Source organism: Salvelinus fontinalis, chromosome 12, assembly GCF_029448725.1.
Source record: "Salvelinus fontinalis isolate EN_2023a chromosome 12, ASM2944872v1, whole genome shotgun sequence".
NCBI lineage: Eukaryota > Metazoa > Chordata > Actinopteri > Salmoniformes > Salmonidae > Salvelinus > Salvelinus fontinalis.
The window spans coordinates 29,572,083-29,590,550 of record NC_074676.1 but is presented as its reverse complement, the minus strand read 5'-3'; the positions used below and the strand labels follow the sequence as shown (position 1 = coordinate 29,590,550).

The 18,468-nt window shown below is 41.6% G+C and overlaps 1 pseudogene; it reads right to left on the bottom strand.

Moving 5' to 3' along the window:
- Nucleotides 1–1,323: 1,323 nt before the first annotated feature.
- Nucleotides 1,324–18,468, bottom strand: part of LOC129866538 (splicing factor 3B subunit 3-like) — a 29,459-nt pseudogene continuing 12,314 nt past the window's right edge.

Genomic DNA, 18,468 nt, shown 5'->3' with positions numbered 1-18,468 from the left:
GTAGAAATGTTTTTGGGGGATTCAGTTTATTTGCATGGCAAAGAGGGACTTTGCAATTCATCTGATCACTCTTCTTAACATTCTGGAGTATATGCAAATTGCCATCATACAAACTGAGGCAGCAGACTTTATGAAAATGTATATTTGTGTCATTCTCAAAACTTTTGTCCACGACTGTACATGATTACATTGTGCATGTTAATTTATACAGTAATTCGTATTCAACATGTCTTCAACTGGGATTTGATCTCACTACCTCTTGGCTCACAGCATTCCAATCTTCCTGCTACGCCACCATGTCTGTATCAATAACTGATGTCATCTGTATTGCTACACTTTGCACTTCGAAGTAAATCTCAGCTCTGTTAAAAGTACACTAAAAAACTGTTTAATTTATCAGAGTGATTAAGGAGTAACATTAAAACAAAGTAATTTGCCCCACTAACATTAGACAACTATACAGAAATAAATAGTACAGTTAGGGTACCAAATTATCCCACCTCAAACACACGTGGATCATTATGGATTCTTTGGCCTTTATCCCGCGGTAGTGAGTTGGGCAGGAATGACAAGATCTGGCAAATAATACAGTACCTCAATGGCTTCAGGAGAGGTTAGTTGGTTTTAGTCAAATTTCTAAAGCTGAATGTTGCAGTTTAAGGAATATTCAGTTATTGGCTGAAATTAATTTGCCCTCTGACCCAAGTCCATTCATTATTATAATCCGTTAGTTAGCTGTAAGATCAAAGTCTAGTCATAATTAGAATTTAATAAATGTCATCATCACACTAGTAGGAGTGGGTAGCTAACAGTCTTAAAGTGGCATCATCACCCCCTTGTTTCCTTCCCTTCATTTGCTCTGTGTGAAAACATGCTCGTGAAAGCAAACACATCGGATACATAATATTGTTTTATTTTATGTTTTCACATCAAGATCAATGAAAATCAAGGAGAGGAAGCCCCTTTAGACAATTGAGATGCACCCTCATTTGAGATTTCAGGCAGCGGGCCAAGAGACATTCTCTTGACATCATCTGCTAGTCCAGACTAACTGACATCAGGGAAGCCCCAGAAGATGGAGACCAATGACTCTCCAGTGATGGAAATGTCCATCGTCAGCATCCTTACACACTCAAAATAGGGCCAGCGTCTAAGTGGAACGACCCTGCTGCTCAGTAGTGTAGTTAGTCTTCTAATGTTTGAATTATTGCTTGCAGTTACAACATCAGGAAGTTTGAATAAAATTAAGTTACTTTAGAACACATTGAAGTAAATAAGAAGACACATTATAACCTATTGAACTGAAGAAATGTCTGAGACAGCTTACGAAGTACAACTTTTTATTTCCAAAAATGCATGCATTTGTGCATATTTGGTAAGTCTTTCCCTGGCCAGCAGAAATTATGTTTTAACATAATCTTGAGAGTACACAATGACATGGCACAGATCTGGTGAAGGGTACAAAAACATTTCTGCAGCATTGAAGGTCCCCAAGAAGACAGTGGCCTCCATCATTCTTAAATGGAATACGTTTGGAACAACTAAAACTCTTCCTAGAGGTGGCCGCCTGGCCAAACTGAACAATCGGGGGAGAAGGGCCTTGGTCAGGGAGGTGACCAAGAACCCGATGGTCACTCTGACAGAGCTCCAGAGTTCCTCTGTGGAGTTGGGAGAACCTTCCAGAAGGACAACCATCTCTGCAGCACTTCACCAATCTGACCGTTATGGTAGAGTGGCCAGACTGTGCCTTTTACTGAGGAGTGGCTTCAAAGACAGCCCGCTTGGAGTTTGCCAAAAGGCACCTAAAGGACTCTCAGAACATGAGAAATAAGATTGGTCTGATGAAACTAAGATTCAACTCTTTGGCCTGAATGCCAAGTGTCACATCTGGAGGAAACCTGGCACTATCCCTACGGTGAAGCATGGTGGTGGCAGCATCATACTGTGGGCATGTTTTTTAGCGGCAGGGAGACTAGTCAAGATCGAGGAAAAGATGAATGGAGCAAAATACAGAGATTCTTCATGAAAATCTTCTCCAGAGCACTCAGGGCCTCAGACTGTGGCAAAGTTTCATCTTCCAACAGGACAACAACCATAAGCACACAGCCAAGACAACGCAGGAGTGGCTTCGGGACAAGTCTCTGAATGTCAGTGAATGGCCCAGTCAGAGCCCGGACTTGAACATCTCTGGAGAGACCTGAAAATAGCTGTACAATTACGCTCCCCCATCCAACCTGACAGAGCTTGAGAGGATCTGCAGAGAAGAATGGGAGAAACTCCCAAAATACAAGTGTGTTAATCTTGTAGCGTCATACCCAAGAAGAATCAATGCCTAAGGGGCATCAACAAAGTACTCAGTGAAGGTTCTGAATACTTAAGATATGTATTTTTATACATTTGCAAAAATGTATAAAAACCTGTTTTTGTTTTGTCACTATGGGGTATTGTGTGTAGATTGTTAAGGGATTTTTTAAAATCCATTTTAAAATAAAACTTGAACATAACATTTGGAAAAAGTAATGGGGTCTGAATACTTTCTTAATGCATTGTATGTTCCTGGCAATCTCACCAACCTCAAGAATGGCACAACACAAACCTCAACAATGGCATGATAGTATAATGTTCTGCTGTTGAATGACACGTTGAAATGAAAAGGAGAAGTGACTCAGCATAACCCACTGCTAAATCGATGTCAGTATAGTTGTTGGGCATCAGTGCCTTATCTGGAAATATAAAAGATGATATTTGAATGTCCTAATAATACACGTCACAACATTGACGAATTGCCTTAGTAACACCCACATTGATAATCAAGTTTAAAAAATGTTTTTTAAGTCACATGCTCTCACATTTGCATTTTATCTGACCTCATGACAATAGGTCTGTGTCGGTAAAATGAATTATACTAGAAATGTCGGTTGAGACGCTTTAATGCGCAAATATTTATTTAATAACCATCATATTGAAGTAAACTTGTAGTCGAGGTGACATGTAGTCTTCCCACTATAGCCGTATTTGGACGGGATTACTTTTACTGGGGGAGTTCAGGTAATGTAATTATGTACACAAGCACAAAACACATCTGTAATCTGCCATGTCAGTAATTTTTACATGGCAGGAGAGTTTTGGCAAACTCCAAAGTCCTCTGATAATACTAGTCCAGTGCTAATATACATCCCTATGGTTTGAGAGAAATGCCTGAGTTTGACAGGTGTTTTTCACGGTTTGAACAAGAAAACAATAACTGAATCAATAAATTGAGGCAAAGTGCTGCGCATATCCTATATATGAATAGTCTACATGTATCAACTTTCAGTGAAGATCACCTCTACCTTACCTGTCACTCTAGACCCACTTCAATCTGCTTATGATGCCATCAATTTGCTTATAATCTACAGACGATGCCATCGCACTGCACACTGCCCTGTCCCATCTGAACAAGAGGAATACCTATGTTAGAATGCTGTTCATTGACTATAGCTCAGCATTCAACACCATAGTACCCTCCAAGCTCATCATTAAGCTTGAGGCCCTGGGTCTTAATCCCGCCCTGTGTAACTGGGTCCTGGACTTCCTGACGGGCCGCCCCTAGGTGGCAAAGGTAGAAAACAACACCTCCACTTCACCGATCCTCAACACTGGGGCTCGTGCTCAGCCCCCTCCTGTACTCCCTGTTCACCCATGACTGCATGGCCACACACGTCTAAACTCAATCATCGAGTTTGCAGACAGTAGTAGGCTTGATTACCAACAATGACCAGACAGCCTACAGGGAGGAGGTGAGGGCTCTGGGAGTGTGGTGCCAAGAATATAACCTCTCACTCAACGTCAACAAAACGAGATGATCGTGGACTTCAGGAAACAGCAAAGGGAGCACCCCCCTATCCACATCGACGGGACCGCAGTGGAGAAGGTGGAAAGCTTCAAGTTCCTCGGCGTACACATCCCTGACAAACTGAAATGGTCCACCCACACAGACAGTGTGGTGAAGACAGCGCCTCTTCAACCTCAGGAGACTGAAGAAATTTGGCTTGGCACCTAAAACCCTCAAAGTTTTACAAATGCACAATTGAGAACATCCTGTTGGGCTGTATCACCGCCTGGTACGGCAACTGTACCGCCCGCAACCACAAGACTCTCCAGAGGGTGGTGCGGTCTGCCAAACGCATCACTGGGGACAAACGACCAGCCCTCCAGGACTACTACAGCATCCGATGTCACAGGAATGCCAAAAAGATCATCAAGGACAACAACCACCCAAGCCACTGCCTGTTCATCCCTCTATCATCCACAATGCCAGGTCAGTACATGTGCATCAAAGCTGGAACTGAGAGACTGAAAAACAGCTTCTATATCAAGGCCATCAGACTGTTAAATAGCCATCACTAGCACAATAGAGCAAGGGGAGGGAAAGTACAGCCCACGGGCCATATCCGTCCCACCGGGCACTTCAATCCAGCCCGCGAGACATTACCCCTTTATTGTCCCCAATATCATGGTATCCAATTGGTAGTTCCCGAGTGGGCTCCTGAGTGGCGCAGCGGTCTATGGCACTGCGTCTCAGTGCAAGAGGCATCACTGCTGTCCCTGGTTTGAATCCAGGCTGCATCACATCTGGCCGTGATTGTCTGGTTTGAGTCCCATAGGGTGACGCACAATTGGCTCACTGTTGTCCGGGGTAGGCCGTCATTGTAAATAAGAATTTGTTCTTAACTGACTTGCTTAGTTAAATAAAGGTAAAATTATTATATATTTTTTTTTAAAGTTAGTCTTGTCCCATCGCTGCAACTCCCGTACGGACTCGGCCGAGGTGACGCTCGAGAGTTGTGTGTCCTCTGAAACACGACCCAGCCAAGCCGCACTGCTTAACAGAATGCCCACTTAACTCGGAAGCCAGCCACATCAATGTATCATCCCTGCAAATTGATTTTAACAATTTGTCCTCAACAAAAATGGGGCCCTCTTGGATTTCAAAATCCTGATGTGGCCCTCGAACCAAAAAGTTTGCCCACCCCTGCATTAGAGGCTGCTGCCTACAGTATACACACTACTGTTCAAAACTTTGGGGTCAGTTATATATACACACACACAACCATTCAAAAGTTTGGGGTCACTTAGAAATGTCCTTGTTTTTGAAAGAAAAGCACCATTTGTCCATTAAAGTTACATCAATTTGATCAGAAACACAGTGTAGACATTGTTCATGTTGTAAATGACTATTGTAGCTGGAAACGGCTGATGTTTTATGGAGTATCTACATAGGCGTACAGAGGCTCATTATCAGCAACCATCACTCCTGTGTTCCAATGGCACGTTGTGTTAGCTAATCCAAGTTTATCATTTTAAAAGGCTAATTGATCATTAGAAAACTCTTTTGCAATTATATTAGCACAGCTGAAAACTGTTGTCCTGATTAAAGAAGCAATGAAACTGGCCTTCTTTAGACTAGTTGAGCATCTGGAGCATCAGCATTTGTGTGTTCAATAACAGGCTCAAAATGGCCAGAAACAGAGACCTTCTGAAACTCGTCAATCTATTCTTGTTCTGAGAAATGAAGGCTATTCCATGCATTCAGATAGACCAGAGTGGGCACACTCGATATATAACGTAAACATTTTTTGTGAGAAAACCATCAGTAGTTGAAAATGCAATAGAATCCCATTAATTTTTTTTGGGGGGGGACATGGGAATTTAATCGCAAAGGTATTTCTTTGTGCACCATCATGCACAGGCTTTTATCTGCAACAAGTCAATTTGATGGAAACATCTTTGGTGGGAAACGGCACATTATTTTGGAGGATTTTAAAATATTCACATAAAAATCTTGCCAATTGGATGGAAACCTAGCTACTGTAGGTTGTGAAAGTATGTTTTTTTGTGTGACATTACGAACAGCTGTTTTTATGGACAAGATAGTTAAATGGAAACACCCTAGCAGGCGGTTGTCACATTTTTTATGCAAACTTTCTAAAAAGAATTGAATTAAAAAAACACTAGGCTAGTTAATGGGAACATAGCTATAGTGACACAGACAAGGCAGTACTTTATTTACAAAATAGCCTGCTCCCCTTTTCCCATGACTAATATGGAATGGTGTCTCATCTAGTGTGGTGATTGTGGTTGTTATTTGAAGTTTACAGGACTATTAAGGGGAAAAAGGTTCACCATCCAGCTGTATTACTTGCTATTGTACACAATCCTGTAATATTGTACAATAGATGTGGACAATTTGTCCAGCAAGGAATATACCTTTTAAGCCCATAAAAGCCCTGTTTGAGAATCCAAAATCTTTTTAGGATTAAAATTGACATCAAAAAGAAAACAAAGTCCTTTTCATTTGTGCCACTCAATTACAGCAAAAAGACTCAAAATGGATCATTTCAAAAACAGTTGACCTAATTATATCAAAGGGTTTACTAGGCCATGCGTCACACGCATTAAAACCCAATCAATGCTCCTGTATGCGTCGATAGCAGTGATGATATACCCATGAGACATTCTAAAGAATCCAGCTAGGTTTAAATGGCATCCTATGAGTGAAAACCACAGGGTAAATATTCACCATAGATTATTATTAGTATTATAGTATTTATAGGCCTAAAACAAATCAGGGCCTAAAGGACAAATCTGAGCACCTACAGATGAAGACTTAGAGAAATTTGTTCTGCCGACTTCTCGTCAGCTCCCATCTCCTCTTCATGTTAACACAGCGGAACAGGTGTGCTGCTGATTTCCACCACGCAGCACAGTCTCAACATGTCAGTTGTTGTAAATGACAGTTTGTATGTGTGAGTGTATTTGTGCATGTACAGAACACGAGGGTTCTAGAAGGCATAACGTGTGCGGATATCCTCCAGCTTCTTTGAGACCTCAGGTGGTGTACGGTCCAGCTCTTCAGCAACACTCTTCTGCTTGTGGGGGTCCATGGAGTTGAACTGCTCACACAGATCTCCATCTATCACATTCTGCAGACACACAGATAGACAGGACAGAGGAAGAAGATCAGATACAGTTGGCAGACTGTCTAGATGGCCAAAGAACAAGGCTTCTGATTTATTTCTGCTATCATGTTCGACACAGACTTAATTCACAGCATGTCTAATGATCTTGCCAAATGTACTGGACTTGGAAAGAGCCCCCCACACACAACAGTTGGTTCTTGGCATAACATTTCACCCAGTGGATTTGGTACCAGACACCATTTGTAAACAGTGGTGTCGTCTGTACACTTTCCATTTACATGCTGAGGAATTAGTAGCAGGGAGTATAATGTGTGGCTTTCTTTGTCCCACCATCCTATGGAAATAGTAAGTCATCTTAAATAAGTTAGTACCCACCTTTACAGGGAAGTAGTAGGAGCGGAAGCTGAAGTGGTCCCTTCCACACAGAGGGGGGAACTCTGAGTGCATGTGCATCCCTAAGTGCTGAAAGAAGTCATGGTCATGAGGACAGATAAGAGGCACACCATAGATTAATAAGTGCCATCAATATATCAAAACATTCACATACATTATATTAAGTCAAATGGTTCAGGAATGAATGAGAAAAAGATGAGGGATGATCTGTGTTTATGCTGACATCAGAGATGTTTAAGCTCTCTTCATTGGTTTGTCAGAGAAGAGACATGACATCACTTCAACAACATAGCCATAGCCTATTAAATTACTAGAGGGGCTATGTCATCAACCTTCAAAGTTCCAAAATGGGATGAAAATGGCAGCCATATTGGTCAGGGACAAATCCAAACCACTCTAATAGGAATTAATGGCAGTAGAGGCATAAATCCTGATTTTACTTAAAGGAAAATAAAATGCATGTGATAACAGAAATTGTGTAATAGAATTGTCAACCTAAAATAGTCATAATTATAAATACAGTTTATAAAGGTTTTATACAAATGTATACAAATAGCCTCTAAAATATATGTAAACAAATTACAAATGTCAAAAGTGTTGTTTTCTTGGAAAGCTGTGGGTACCATTATATGGTACAATATCAGTACTTGTTGCATTACAACTTGTCGAAGTCCTATCATCAACTGATTTCAGCCAGGCTGTGGATTGAATTTATTGTTTGAATGGAATATGTTGGCAGTTAATTAGAAAAATGTATGGAAACATTCCTCAAACTGTCTGGCTAGCTAGCTAACAAACATACAGTGCTGATAAATTCATCAAATTCATTATTTTACACAATATCTTATCACAGCACTGGCAAACCATGGTTGACCAACTCCCTGGCCTAGATCCCATCATAAGAAGGTTCATGTACATTCTAGTATTCTAATTCCTTATTCTATGAACATAACTCCCCTGTTTTCAAGTTCTGCCAATGAAGACAGTTCTCAATACAGATGATGTGTACTTTAGGTCTTTAACTTCTTTGGGGTCGGGGGAAGTATTTTCACGTCCATAAAAGCTAGAATATGCATATTATTAGTAGATTTGGATAGAAAACACTCTGAAGTTTCTAAAACAGTTTGAATGATGTCTGTGAGTATAACAGAATTCATATGGCAGGCAAAAACCTGAGAAAAAATCCAACCAGGAAATGGGAAATCTGAGGTTGGTCGATTTTCAACTCAGCTCCTATTGAAGATAGTGGGATATTGGTAATGTTGCACTTCCTAAGTCTTCCACTAGATGTCAGTCTTTAGAACCTTGTCTGATGCTTCTACTGTGAAGTGGGGCCGAAGGAGAGGGGAATGAGTCAGAGGTCTGCCAGCAGCCACGAGCTGACCATGCGTGTTCACATGAGAGGTAGCTCCTGTTCCATTTGCTTTTCTGAAGACAAAGGAATTCTCCGGTTGGAACATTATTGAAGAATTATGTTAAAAACATCCTAAAGATTGATTCAATACTTTGTTTGTCATGTTTTTACGGACTGTAATATAACTTTTTTAAACTTTTCGTCCGTACTTTCCGCTGGACTTGCCCGCGCATCGTGAGTTTGGAAAGTGTACTGAACGCTAGAACTTCAAGGAGGAATTTGGACATAAATTGACATTATCGAACAAAACAAAAATTTATTGTGGAACTGGGATTCCTGGGAGTGCATTCTGATAAAGATCATCAAAGGTAAGTGAATGTTTATAATGTTATTTCTGACTTCTGTTGACTGTAAAATATGGCGGACATATTTGTGTCTTGATTGGGCTCTGAGCGCCGACTCAGATTATTGCATTGTTTGCTTTTTCCGTAAAGCTTTTTGGAAATCTGACACCGCGGTTGCATTAAGGAGAAGTGCATCTAAAATTCCATGCATAACAGTGGTATCTTTTAGCAATGTTTATTATGAGTATTCCTGTAAATTGATGTGGCTCTCTGCAAAATCAAAGGATGTTTTTGAACTTCTGAACGTAACGTGCCAATATAAACTCAGATTTTTGGATATAAATATGAACTTTACCGAACAAAACATACATGTATTGTGTAACATGAAGTCCTATGAGTGTCATCTGATGAAGATCATCAAAGGTTAGTGTTATAGAATTTTGTAATCAATGTTCATAAATTTCAATTATCTTAAATCGGTCTGCAACCCAGAGGTTGTAAAGTTCTGGTTTTAAATGAAACAGACAGAATTCCCAGCTCACAATTGATCAAATCCAAGTTTATTTGTGAGAGCTCTCCTGTACATATACAAAGACGTTCCTTTTATAACCTTCTCTTAACCTACGCACATACATACACACTAACATTTGGATTCTCTCTTTTTCTTCTGGAGTCTCACCACAGTTTATTACCACTCAGCTGACAGTTCCAGTCCCCCCCAGATACGGGAAACCTGCAGGGGCTCTCCCATCTTATCTCCCCAGAGTTATAGCTGGATCGGTTCAAACATAGGTTAAGGCTCCTCTTTGTTTTCTTTCGGCACACACATACATTCCTCTCTTCCCAGTCCAACCTTCCCAGTCCAACCTATTTGGACTTAAGTTTATCAGCTTTAATTACTCCTTGTCCATGCTACATAACCTCTAATCCTAATGGTTAAGTTTCCGGGTAGAATTATTTAATAATTTATCTTAAACCTTGATAAAATCTTTTAACAGAGTGATTAATTTGATCTATATTTCTGCTTTTTGTGAATCCTCTCTTTGGCTGGAAAAATGTCTGTGTTATTCTGTGAATAAGCACTCACCTAACATAATCGTTTGGTTTGCTTTCGTTGTAAAGCCTTTTTGAAATCGGACACTGTGGCTGGATTTACAACAAGTGTATCTTTAAAATGGTGTAAAATGCATGTATGTTTGAGGAATTTTAATTATGGGATTTCTGTTGTTTTGAATTTGGAGCCCTGCAGTTTCACTGGCTGTTGAAGAGGTGGGACGCTACCGTCTCATGTACCCTAGAGATGTTAATGAATGTGTGTGTGTGTGTGCGTGTCAGGTACCTCATGGGAAGTGAAGGGCACCAGGATGCCGACGCCTCCAGACAGTGTTGTGTAGACCAGATACTCTGAGCTGCAGGGTATCAGTGTGGTCTTCTGCAGTGACAGCACAGTCTCCCCCCGATGTGGTAGTTCATGATCACTTCAGCCTGACACAGAACAAGAGACATGGTACAGGGTCAGACAGACATGGCCATTACAGAAACATTCTTACTCACTTCACACTCCCCACCCAGAAAACAGTGCTTACATGCACCCTTTTAACCACTTGCCCATAATAAGTCAAAGTGGAGGGAATTTCCCACTGACTACCAAAAAAAAAGGTTACTCCTAAAAACAGAAGGTCTGTTATAGGCCGGGTCTGGGATGAGGCAAACCACAACACCACCAAGACAAACTGTGATCCAGAGAGACAAACAGACAGAGTTCTTAATAAGACAAAAGCAGAGTTCCCCTGAGCTCCTGTCTTTACAGAGCTGTGATGCTGTGACAGGGGAACAGAAAGACTATACCTTCTGAGGGGCTCCGTTCAGCAGACCCCTATCCCACAACGCCTGGTTCCCAGTTGGGTCCTCATCCACGTCGTCACTGGAGTTGGGGGGCAAACGCACCTAAGAAGGTACAAAGTGTAAGTACTATCATCTCCCGCAATAAAAGCCTTCAATATGTTTGTGGCATCATTGAAATATCATCAACTGGATCAAACTGTTAATGTGAGGCGTCTACAGAAAAGGTACAAAACAGTATAACACCCAACATCATTGTCAGAAAGGAACAATAAAGAGCGACCACATACAATGCTGATGTTGCCAAACTTGTCAGCTGAAGCCATGGTGTCGTAGTCCAGCAGGCAGGCGGTGGTGACCCAGCGAGGATGGGTGTTGTCGGCAAAGATGATCAGCTGATTCTCGCTACGCTTGTAGCGCACCCAGAACAGACTGTACGTCAGTCACTATGACCTGCTGACCGATGGTGTGGATGCCAGTCACCAGGTTGGGGACATGCTGGTTACGAGACAGATGACATCATTAAACAACTAAATATCAGTCATCAACTGACCTACTACTGCCATATGGATTTTATTTGAAAGGTGTGGAACCTAAACAAGAAGTTGACCATGGTAAAATGTCCTCTGGTACAATGCATAATAAGGTGGCCTTTTATCCTTGCCCTCTCTTTTGAAAGGAGATTATTACAAAGCAATCATCTTCCCAATCACTAATAATTCAAGTGGTTACCTTGATTACTTTGAGACCTTAACCTAAAGTTAGTATTTAGGTTAGTCTTCCAGCAGACACTTCCTCTTTGTCAACATTGTAACATGTAAGAATAGCAAACTTCAGGATCTATTGGTAATTGAGTGTGAAACCAAAAACATACCAGGGATAAAATCAAAACACAGTAGAGTCCCTCTCTCCCTCCCCCTATATATACACATACACATTTTTTTTTTTTGCATCTAACTTTCAACTGAGCCAACACTGGATGTGAAGAACTCAGGACTGAGGTGTGTGTGTGTGAGAAAGAGACGTCAGTCTCCCCGTCTCACCTTGTTCTCACACTTGCGCAGCAGCTTCTTCTTGCCCAGGTCGTAGATGCGCAGCAGTTTGCCAACGCCCACCAGCACACAGCCCTGGAATGGAGCGATGGCCAGAGAAACGTTCTCCACTGGAGTCTGACAAACAAAACAACATTCATTTATAGGGATGTAACAACCCACCAATACGTATCAGTCCCTGTTATAAATGTTCAAGATACACTACATAGCCAAAAGGATATGGACACCTGCTCCTCGAACATCTCACTCCAAAATCATGGGCATTAATATGGAGTTGGTCCCCCCTTTGCTGCTAAAACAGCCTCCACTCATCTGGGAAGGCTTTTCACTAGATGTTGGAACATTGCTCCGGGGACTTGCTTCCAATCAGCCACAGGGGCATTAGTAAGGTCGGGCCTTCCCCAAACTGTTGCCACAAAGTTGGAAGCACAGGATCGTCTAGAATGTCATTGTATGCTGTAGCGTAAAGATTGTGTTCTAATAGAGCACAGACTATCAAGTAATACAGTGCCAGATTTAAACAGGCAGTCACACAGTGTATGTATGTATGTATGTATGTATGTATGTATGTATGTATGTATGTATGTATGTTGACAGAGGCTTTTTAACCTTCTCCATTATTATTTAGTCAGTGAAGAGATAACGAGAAACTCATCACTTCAAGAGCTACAGCATAACATCCCTCTCTTCAAACCCTGCCTCAAGACATCACAGGACAGATAGCTTACCTGCGGGACGTTGGCTAAGCTCATACACACCACATCAGCGGACATCTCCTTCCTTTCTGTGTACTCATTCAGCTGGCCAGACTGGGGAGGGGGAGAGAGAGGAGAGAAAAAGGTGGAAGGTTATCAAACATCTACGGTCCGAAGAAATATTAACTTTTCACTGAGCAGGAGATTCTTCTGGATATCCTGAAAAAGATGATAAAAACAGGGTCAAACTAAAAGACAGTACCTGGCTGACTAAATAAAACACCCAGGGGATGAAGGTTCACTACTCACCGGGTCCGTCTCAAAGTAAACCAGCTCTCCTCCAGTCAGAGCAATGACCACCTGCCTCTGGTTGACTGCACAGCGAATAATGGTATTTTTCCCTGGAGTCTTCCACTCATCCACACGCTTATCAGCACAGATGTGACGAATCCCATCAGGATACACCTGCACAAGAAAATTCATAGTTTACACAGGGCTGGGGAAGGGGCCTGGCCAGGGTGTCTATGTCTGTGTATAATGCTGAGATCAGATGTGTTTAAGCGCTCTCCATCATTCTGTCAGAGAAGAGACATGAAGACTCATCACTTCAACAGCAATATTACATCTCCCATGCACTTAATCTCCCTTCAGCTTTATATCACTTTCACCATCAGCATTGTATTCCCTCCAGAACATAAGGAGCATGTTCAGGACCCTTCATAGGCATGTGTAGGGTGGGTGTTATACTGACCTGCACCAGAGCATCCTCACCCAGCAGAGGGCAGGAGAGGGTGAGGGTGGTCCCCAGGACACCAGAGTCTTCCTCTACAGTCTCTCCAATAGACAGAACTAGGGTGGCATTGACAAGGACACAATGATGTAGGCATCAAACTCATCTGGAGGAGAGGTGTTTAAATGAGCAAGAGTTTCACACCAAGGGGTTATCTGGACAGTGAGTGTTCAACAGTATCATGAAGTGAATAATTTCTTCAGTATTCATCTGATACATGAAGCATAATATCATAACCTATATGTATTTATTTATAAAGTGTGTCTGTATGTACATAGTGTACTAATAATGAGTTGCATCCCCTTTCGCCTTCAGAACAGCCTCAATTCGTCAGGGTATGGACAAGGTGTTGAAAGCGTTCCACAGGGATTCTGGCCCATGTTGACTCCAATGCTTCCCACATTTGTGTCATGCTGGCTGGATGTTCTATGGGTGGTGGGCCATTGTTGATACACACGGTGCGCCTGGCAGTTACTACCCTACCCCGTTCAATTTTTTTGTCTTGCCCATTCACCCCCTGAATGGCACACATACACAATCCACATCTCAAGCCTTAACCATCCTTCTTTAACCTGTCTCCTCCCCTTCATCTACACCGATTGAAGTGGATTTAACAAGTGACATCAATAAGGGAACATAGCTTGCACCTGGTCAGTCCATGTCTGTTTTAAACTCTATCAATGGAGAGTTTAAAACACCTCCCACAAGGCATAAATACGTCTACGTTCCCCATTCCTTGAGGAGACTCTCCACTGATAGAGTTTGGTTGTGGCCATTTTGTTTGTTTGCTTTGGCACCTTTCAACACCCCTCATTATCACATTTATGCACGCAAACACACTACTGATGACTACACACACACCATTGTTAATTGTATTTAGTTTACTTCAAATAATAAATATATTTTGTTATTCCTTATCTCCACGTTGTCTCCCTTTTTGATACGAACTTCAAGCCGGTTCGTGACAACCGAGTGTACAAAACAGACATGGACTGACCAGATGAAAGCTATGATCCCTTACTGATGTCACTTGTAAGAGAGACATGAGAAATGAATCACAACATTCCCTCTCAAACTGTGCCCTGAGACTGCGGCAGAATCTCTCCTAATTTGGTACATGAAGCAATTACTAATCAGTCCCATAGCTTTATTTGTATTATTCACTAACCCAGTGCATTGCATAACAATCTTGAAATCTACTTCTGTAAACCAGTGTGTAGAAGGTACAATGCCTGACTTATGCAGGCTAACCAGCTGTGTGGGCCAAGTCAAGGAGGAAAGTCAGTGAAAGTGAGCCAGGCCACTGTACTACACTATGACAGGATAAAGCTCTGAAATCACATGATTTCTGGGAATATACTGGCAGAGCAGGGTTTCCATTAGGAAAATGTGGTGACAGACGACTTGACTAAATGGGTCCAGTAACTGTACTGGACCAATATGCATTGGGTGCGTAACCCATTAAGGGGTCCACCCACATTGCCTTCCTCTTGTGATTTAGTTGATAACTTTAATAGCAAATTAAGAGCAACCATTAACGCTACAGCTCCACTAATGTTGAGAAAAGCTCTTTGGAATGAGGAAATAATCCATTTTAAAAAAGGCAGAGCGGAAGTGGAGAAAGTCAAAATTGCATGTCCATTATGCTGCTCAGATCAATTAGAAATGCCAGACAGGCTCATTTTTCTAACTTGATTACTAATAAATCCTGATAATTTGAGAGCACTCTTCAACCATTGATGGCCAGATAAATCTTACGTCTGCAAACCTTCTACAACACCTACTCATTCAAGGGTTTTTCTTTTACTATTTTCTACATTGTAGAATAATAGTGAGACATCAAAAACGCGAAATAACACATATGGAATCATGGAACCAATAAAGTGTTAAACAAATCAAAATATATATTTTATATTTGAGATTCTTCAAATAGCCAACGACAGCTTTACACACCTGTCATTCTCTCAACCAGCTTCACCTGGAATGCTTTTCCAACAGTCTTGAAGGAGTTCCCGGATATGCTGAGCACTTGTTGGCTGCTTTTCCTTCACTCTGCAGTTCGACTCATCCCAAACCCTCTCAATTTGGTTGAGGTCAGGGGATTGTGGAGGCCAGGTCATCTGATGCAGCACTCCATCACTCTCATTCTTGTTAAAATAGCCCTTACACATCCTGGAGGTGTGTTGGGTCATTGTTCTGTTGAAAAACAAAATGATAGTCCCACTAAGCCCAAACCAGATGGCGTATCGCTGCAGAATGCTGTGGTAGCCATAATGGTTAAGTGTGAATTCTAAATAAAAATCAGACAGTGTCACCAGCAAAGCACCCTCACACCATACCTCCTCCTCCATGCTATACGGTGGGAAATACACATGCAGAGATCATCCGTTCACCCACACCGCTTCTCACAAAGACACGGCGGTTGGAACCAAAAATCTCCAATTTGGAATCCAGACCAAAGGATAAATTTCCACCGGTCTTATGTCCATTGCTTGTGTTTCTTGGCCCAAACAAGTTTCTTCTTATTATTGGTGTCCTTTAGTAGTGGTTTCTTTGCAGCAATTTGACCATGAAGGCCTGATTCACACAGTCTCCTCTGAACAGTTGATGTTGAGATGTGTCTGTTTTGCTTGAACTCTGAAGCATTTATTTGGGCTGCAACTTCTGAGGCTGGTAATTCAAATGAACGTACTCTCTGCAGCAGAGGTAACTCTGGGTCTTCCATTCCTGTGGCGGTCCTCATGAGAGTCAGTTTCATCATAGCGCGTGATGGTTTTTGCGACTGCACTTGAAGAAACTTTCAAAGATCTCGAAATGTTCTGTATTGACTGACCTTCATGTCTTAAAGTAACGATGGACTGTCGTTTCTCTTATTTGAGCTGTTCTTGCTATAATATGGACCTAGTCTTTTACCAAATAGGGCCATCTTCTGTGTACCACCACTACCTTGTCACAACACAACTGATAGGCTCAAACGCATTGAGGAACGAAATTCCACAAATTAACTTTTAACAATTGAAATGCATTCCAGGTGACTACCTCATGAAGCTGGTTCACAGAATGCAAAGAGTGTGCAAAGCAGTCAAGGCAAAGGGTGGCTATTTGAAGAATCTCAAATATATTTTGATTTGTTTAACACTTTTTTGGTTACTACATATTTCCATGTGTTATTTCATAGTTTTGATATCTTCAGTATTATTCTACAATGTAGAAAATAGTAAAAATAAAGAAAAACCCTTGAATGAGTAGGTGTTCTAAAACTTTTGACAGGTAGTGTACATGAACCTTCCTCTACATCTACAGTGCATTCGGAAATTCCAAATGTTGTTACATTAGAACCTTATTCTAAAATTGATTAAATTATCCCCCCCTCAATATACACACGATACCCCATAATGACAAATTAAAAACAGGTTTTTAGAAATGTTAGCAAATGTATTAAAAATACAAACTCTGGCTGGGCCACTCAACGGCATTCAGGAGACACTCCTGCATTGTCTTGGCTGTGTGTGTAACGGATGTGAAATGGCTAGCTAGTTAGCGGGTACGCGCTAGTAGCATTTCAATCAGTTACGTCACTTGCTCTGAGACTTAAGTAGGGTTTCCCCTTGCTCTGCAAGGGCCGCGGCTTTTGTGGAGCGATGGGTAACGACGCTTCGTGGGTGTCAGTTGTTGATGTGTGCAGAGGGTCCCTGGTTCGCGCCCGTGTCGGGGCGAGGGGACGACGTAAAGTTATACTGTTACATGTGCTTAGGGTCATTGTCCTGTTAGAAGGTGAACTTTTGCCCCAGTCTGAGGTCCTGAGCGCTCTGGAGCAGGTTCTCATTAAGGATCTGTACTTTGTCATTCATCTCTCCCTCAATCCTGACTAGTCTCCCAGTCCCTGCTGCTAAAAAAACATCCCACAGCATGACTGGGGAATTTTTCTGAATAAAAAATAAATAAATAAATAAATAAACTGAATAGAGCTAAGCACAGGCAAAATCCTATATGAAACCCTGGTTCAGTCTGCTTTCTAACAGACACTGGGAGATTCATTCACCTTTTAGCAGGACAATAACCTAGAACACAAGGCCAATCTACACTGGAGTTGGCTATCAAGAAGACAGAGAATGTTCCTGAGTGGACGAGCTACAGTTTTGGTTTAATGGTCAACCACCAATTTGACAGAACATGAAGAATTTTGATGATAAATGTACAAATGTTGCAGAATCCAGGTGTATAAAGCGCTTACAGACGTACCCAGAAAGACTCACAGCTGTAATCTCTACCAAAGGTGCATATGTAAATGAAATATTTCAGCATTTAATTTTTTATAAATTTGCAAATGTCTAAAAACATGGTCTTCCCTTGGTCATTATGCAGTATTGGGTGTAGATGGGTGAGAAAAATATTTAATCAATTTTTCATTCAGGCTGTAACACAACAAAATGTGGAAAAAGTCAAAGGGTATGAATACTTTGAAGGCAGTGTAGCTGTGGATCTTTCAAATCATAAAATATTAGGCCTCTATTTGGGAAGCCAACAATTTGAGCAGAGCGCGTGCCAATAAGCCTAGCTGATTATTGAGTTGCGGCTGTAAGTGAAAAGTATCTAAAATATGCGTGAAGATAATGCGTCTTGAGTATAATTAATAAATGCTCATGCATTGAATCTGCTCAAGGACATCATGGCACTGAAAACAATGGATACACTCTATAAGAGAGCCAATGAACTGGTTAGGTATGTGAAGGGTCATCAAGTTATAGCAGCAATCTACCTCACCAAGCAAAGTGAGAAGAATAAGAGCACCACATTGAAGCTGCCCAGCAACACCCGTTGGGGTGGTGTTGTCATCATGCTTGACAGTTTCCTGGAGGAGAAGAAGTCTCCAAGAAATGGCCATATCAGTTTGCCGATATGGACAGCCCCATCAAGAGGATCCTTCAGGATGATGTATTTTGGGAGAGAGTGGTAAGCAGCCTGAAACCTATAGCAGTAGCCATTGCACGGATTGAGGGAGACAATGCCATCCTGTCTGATGTTCAGACTCTGCT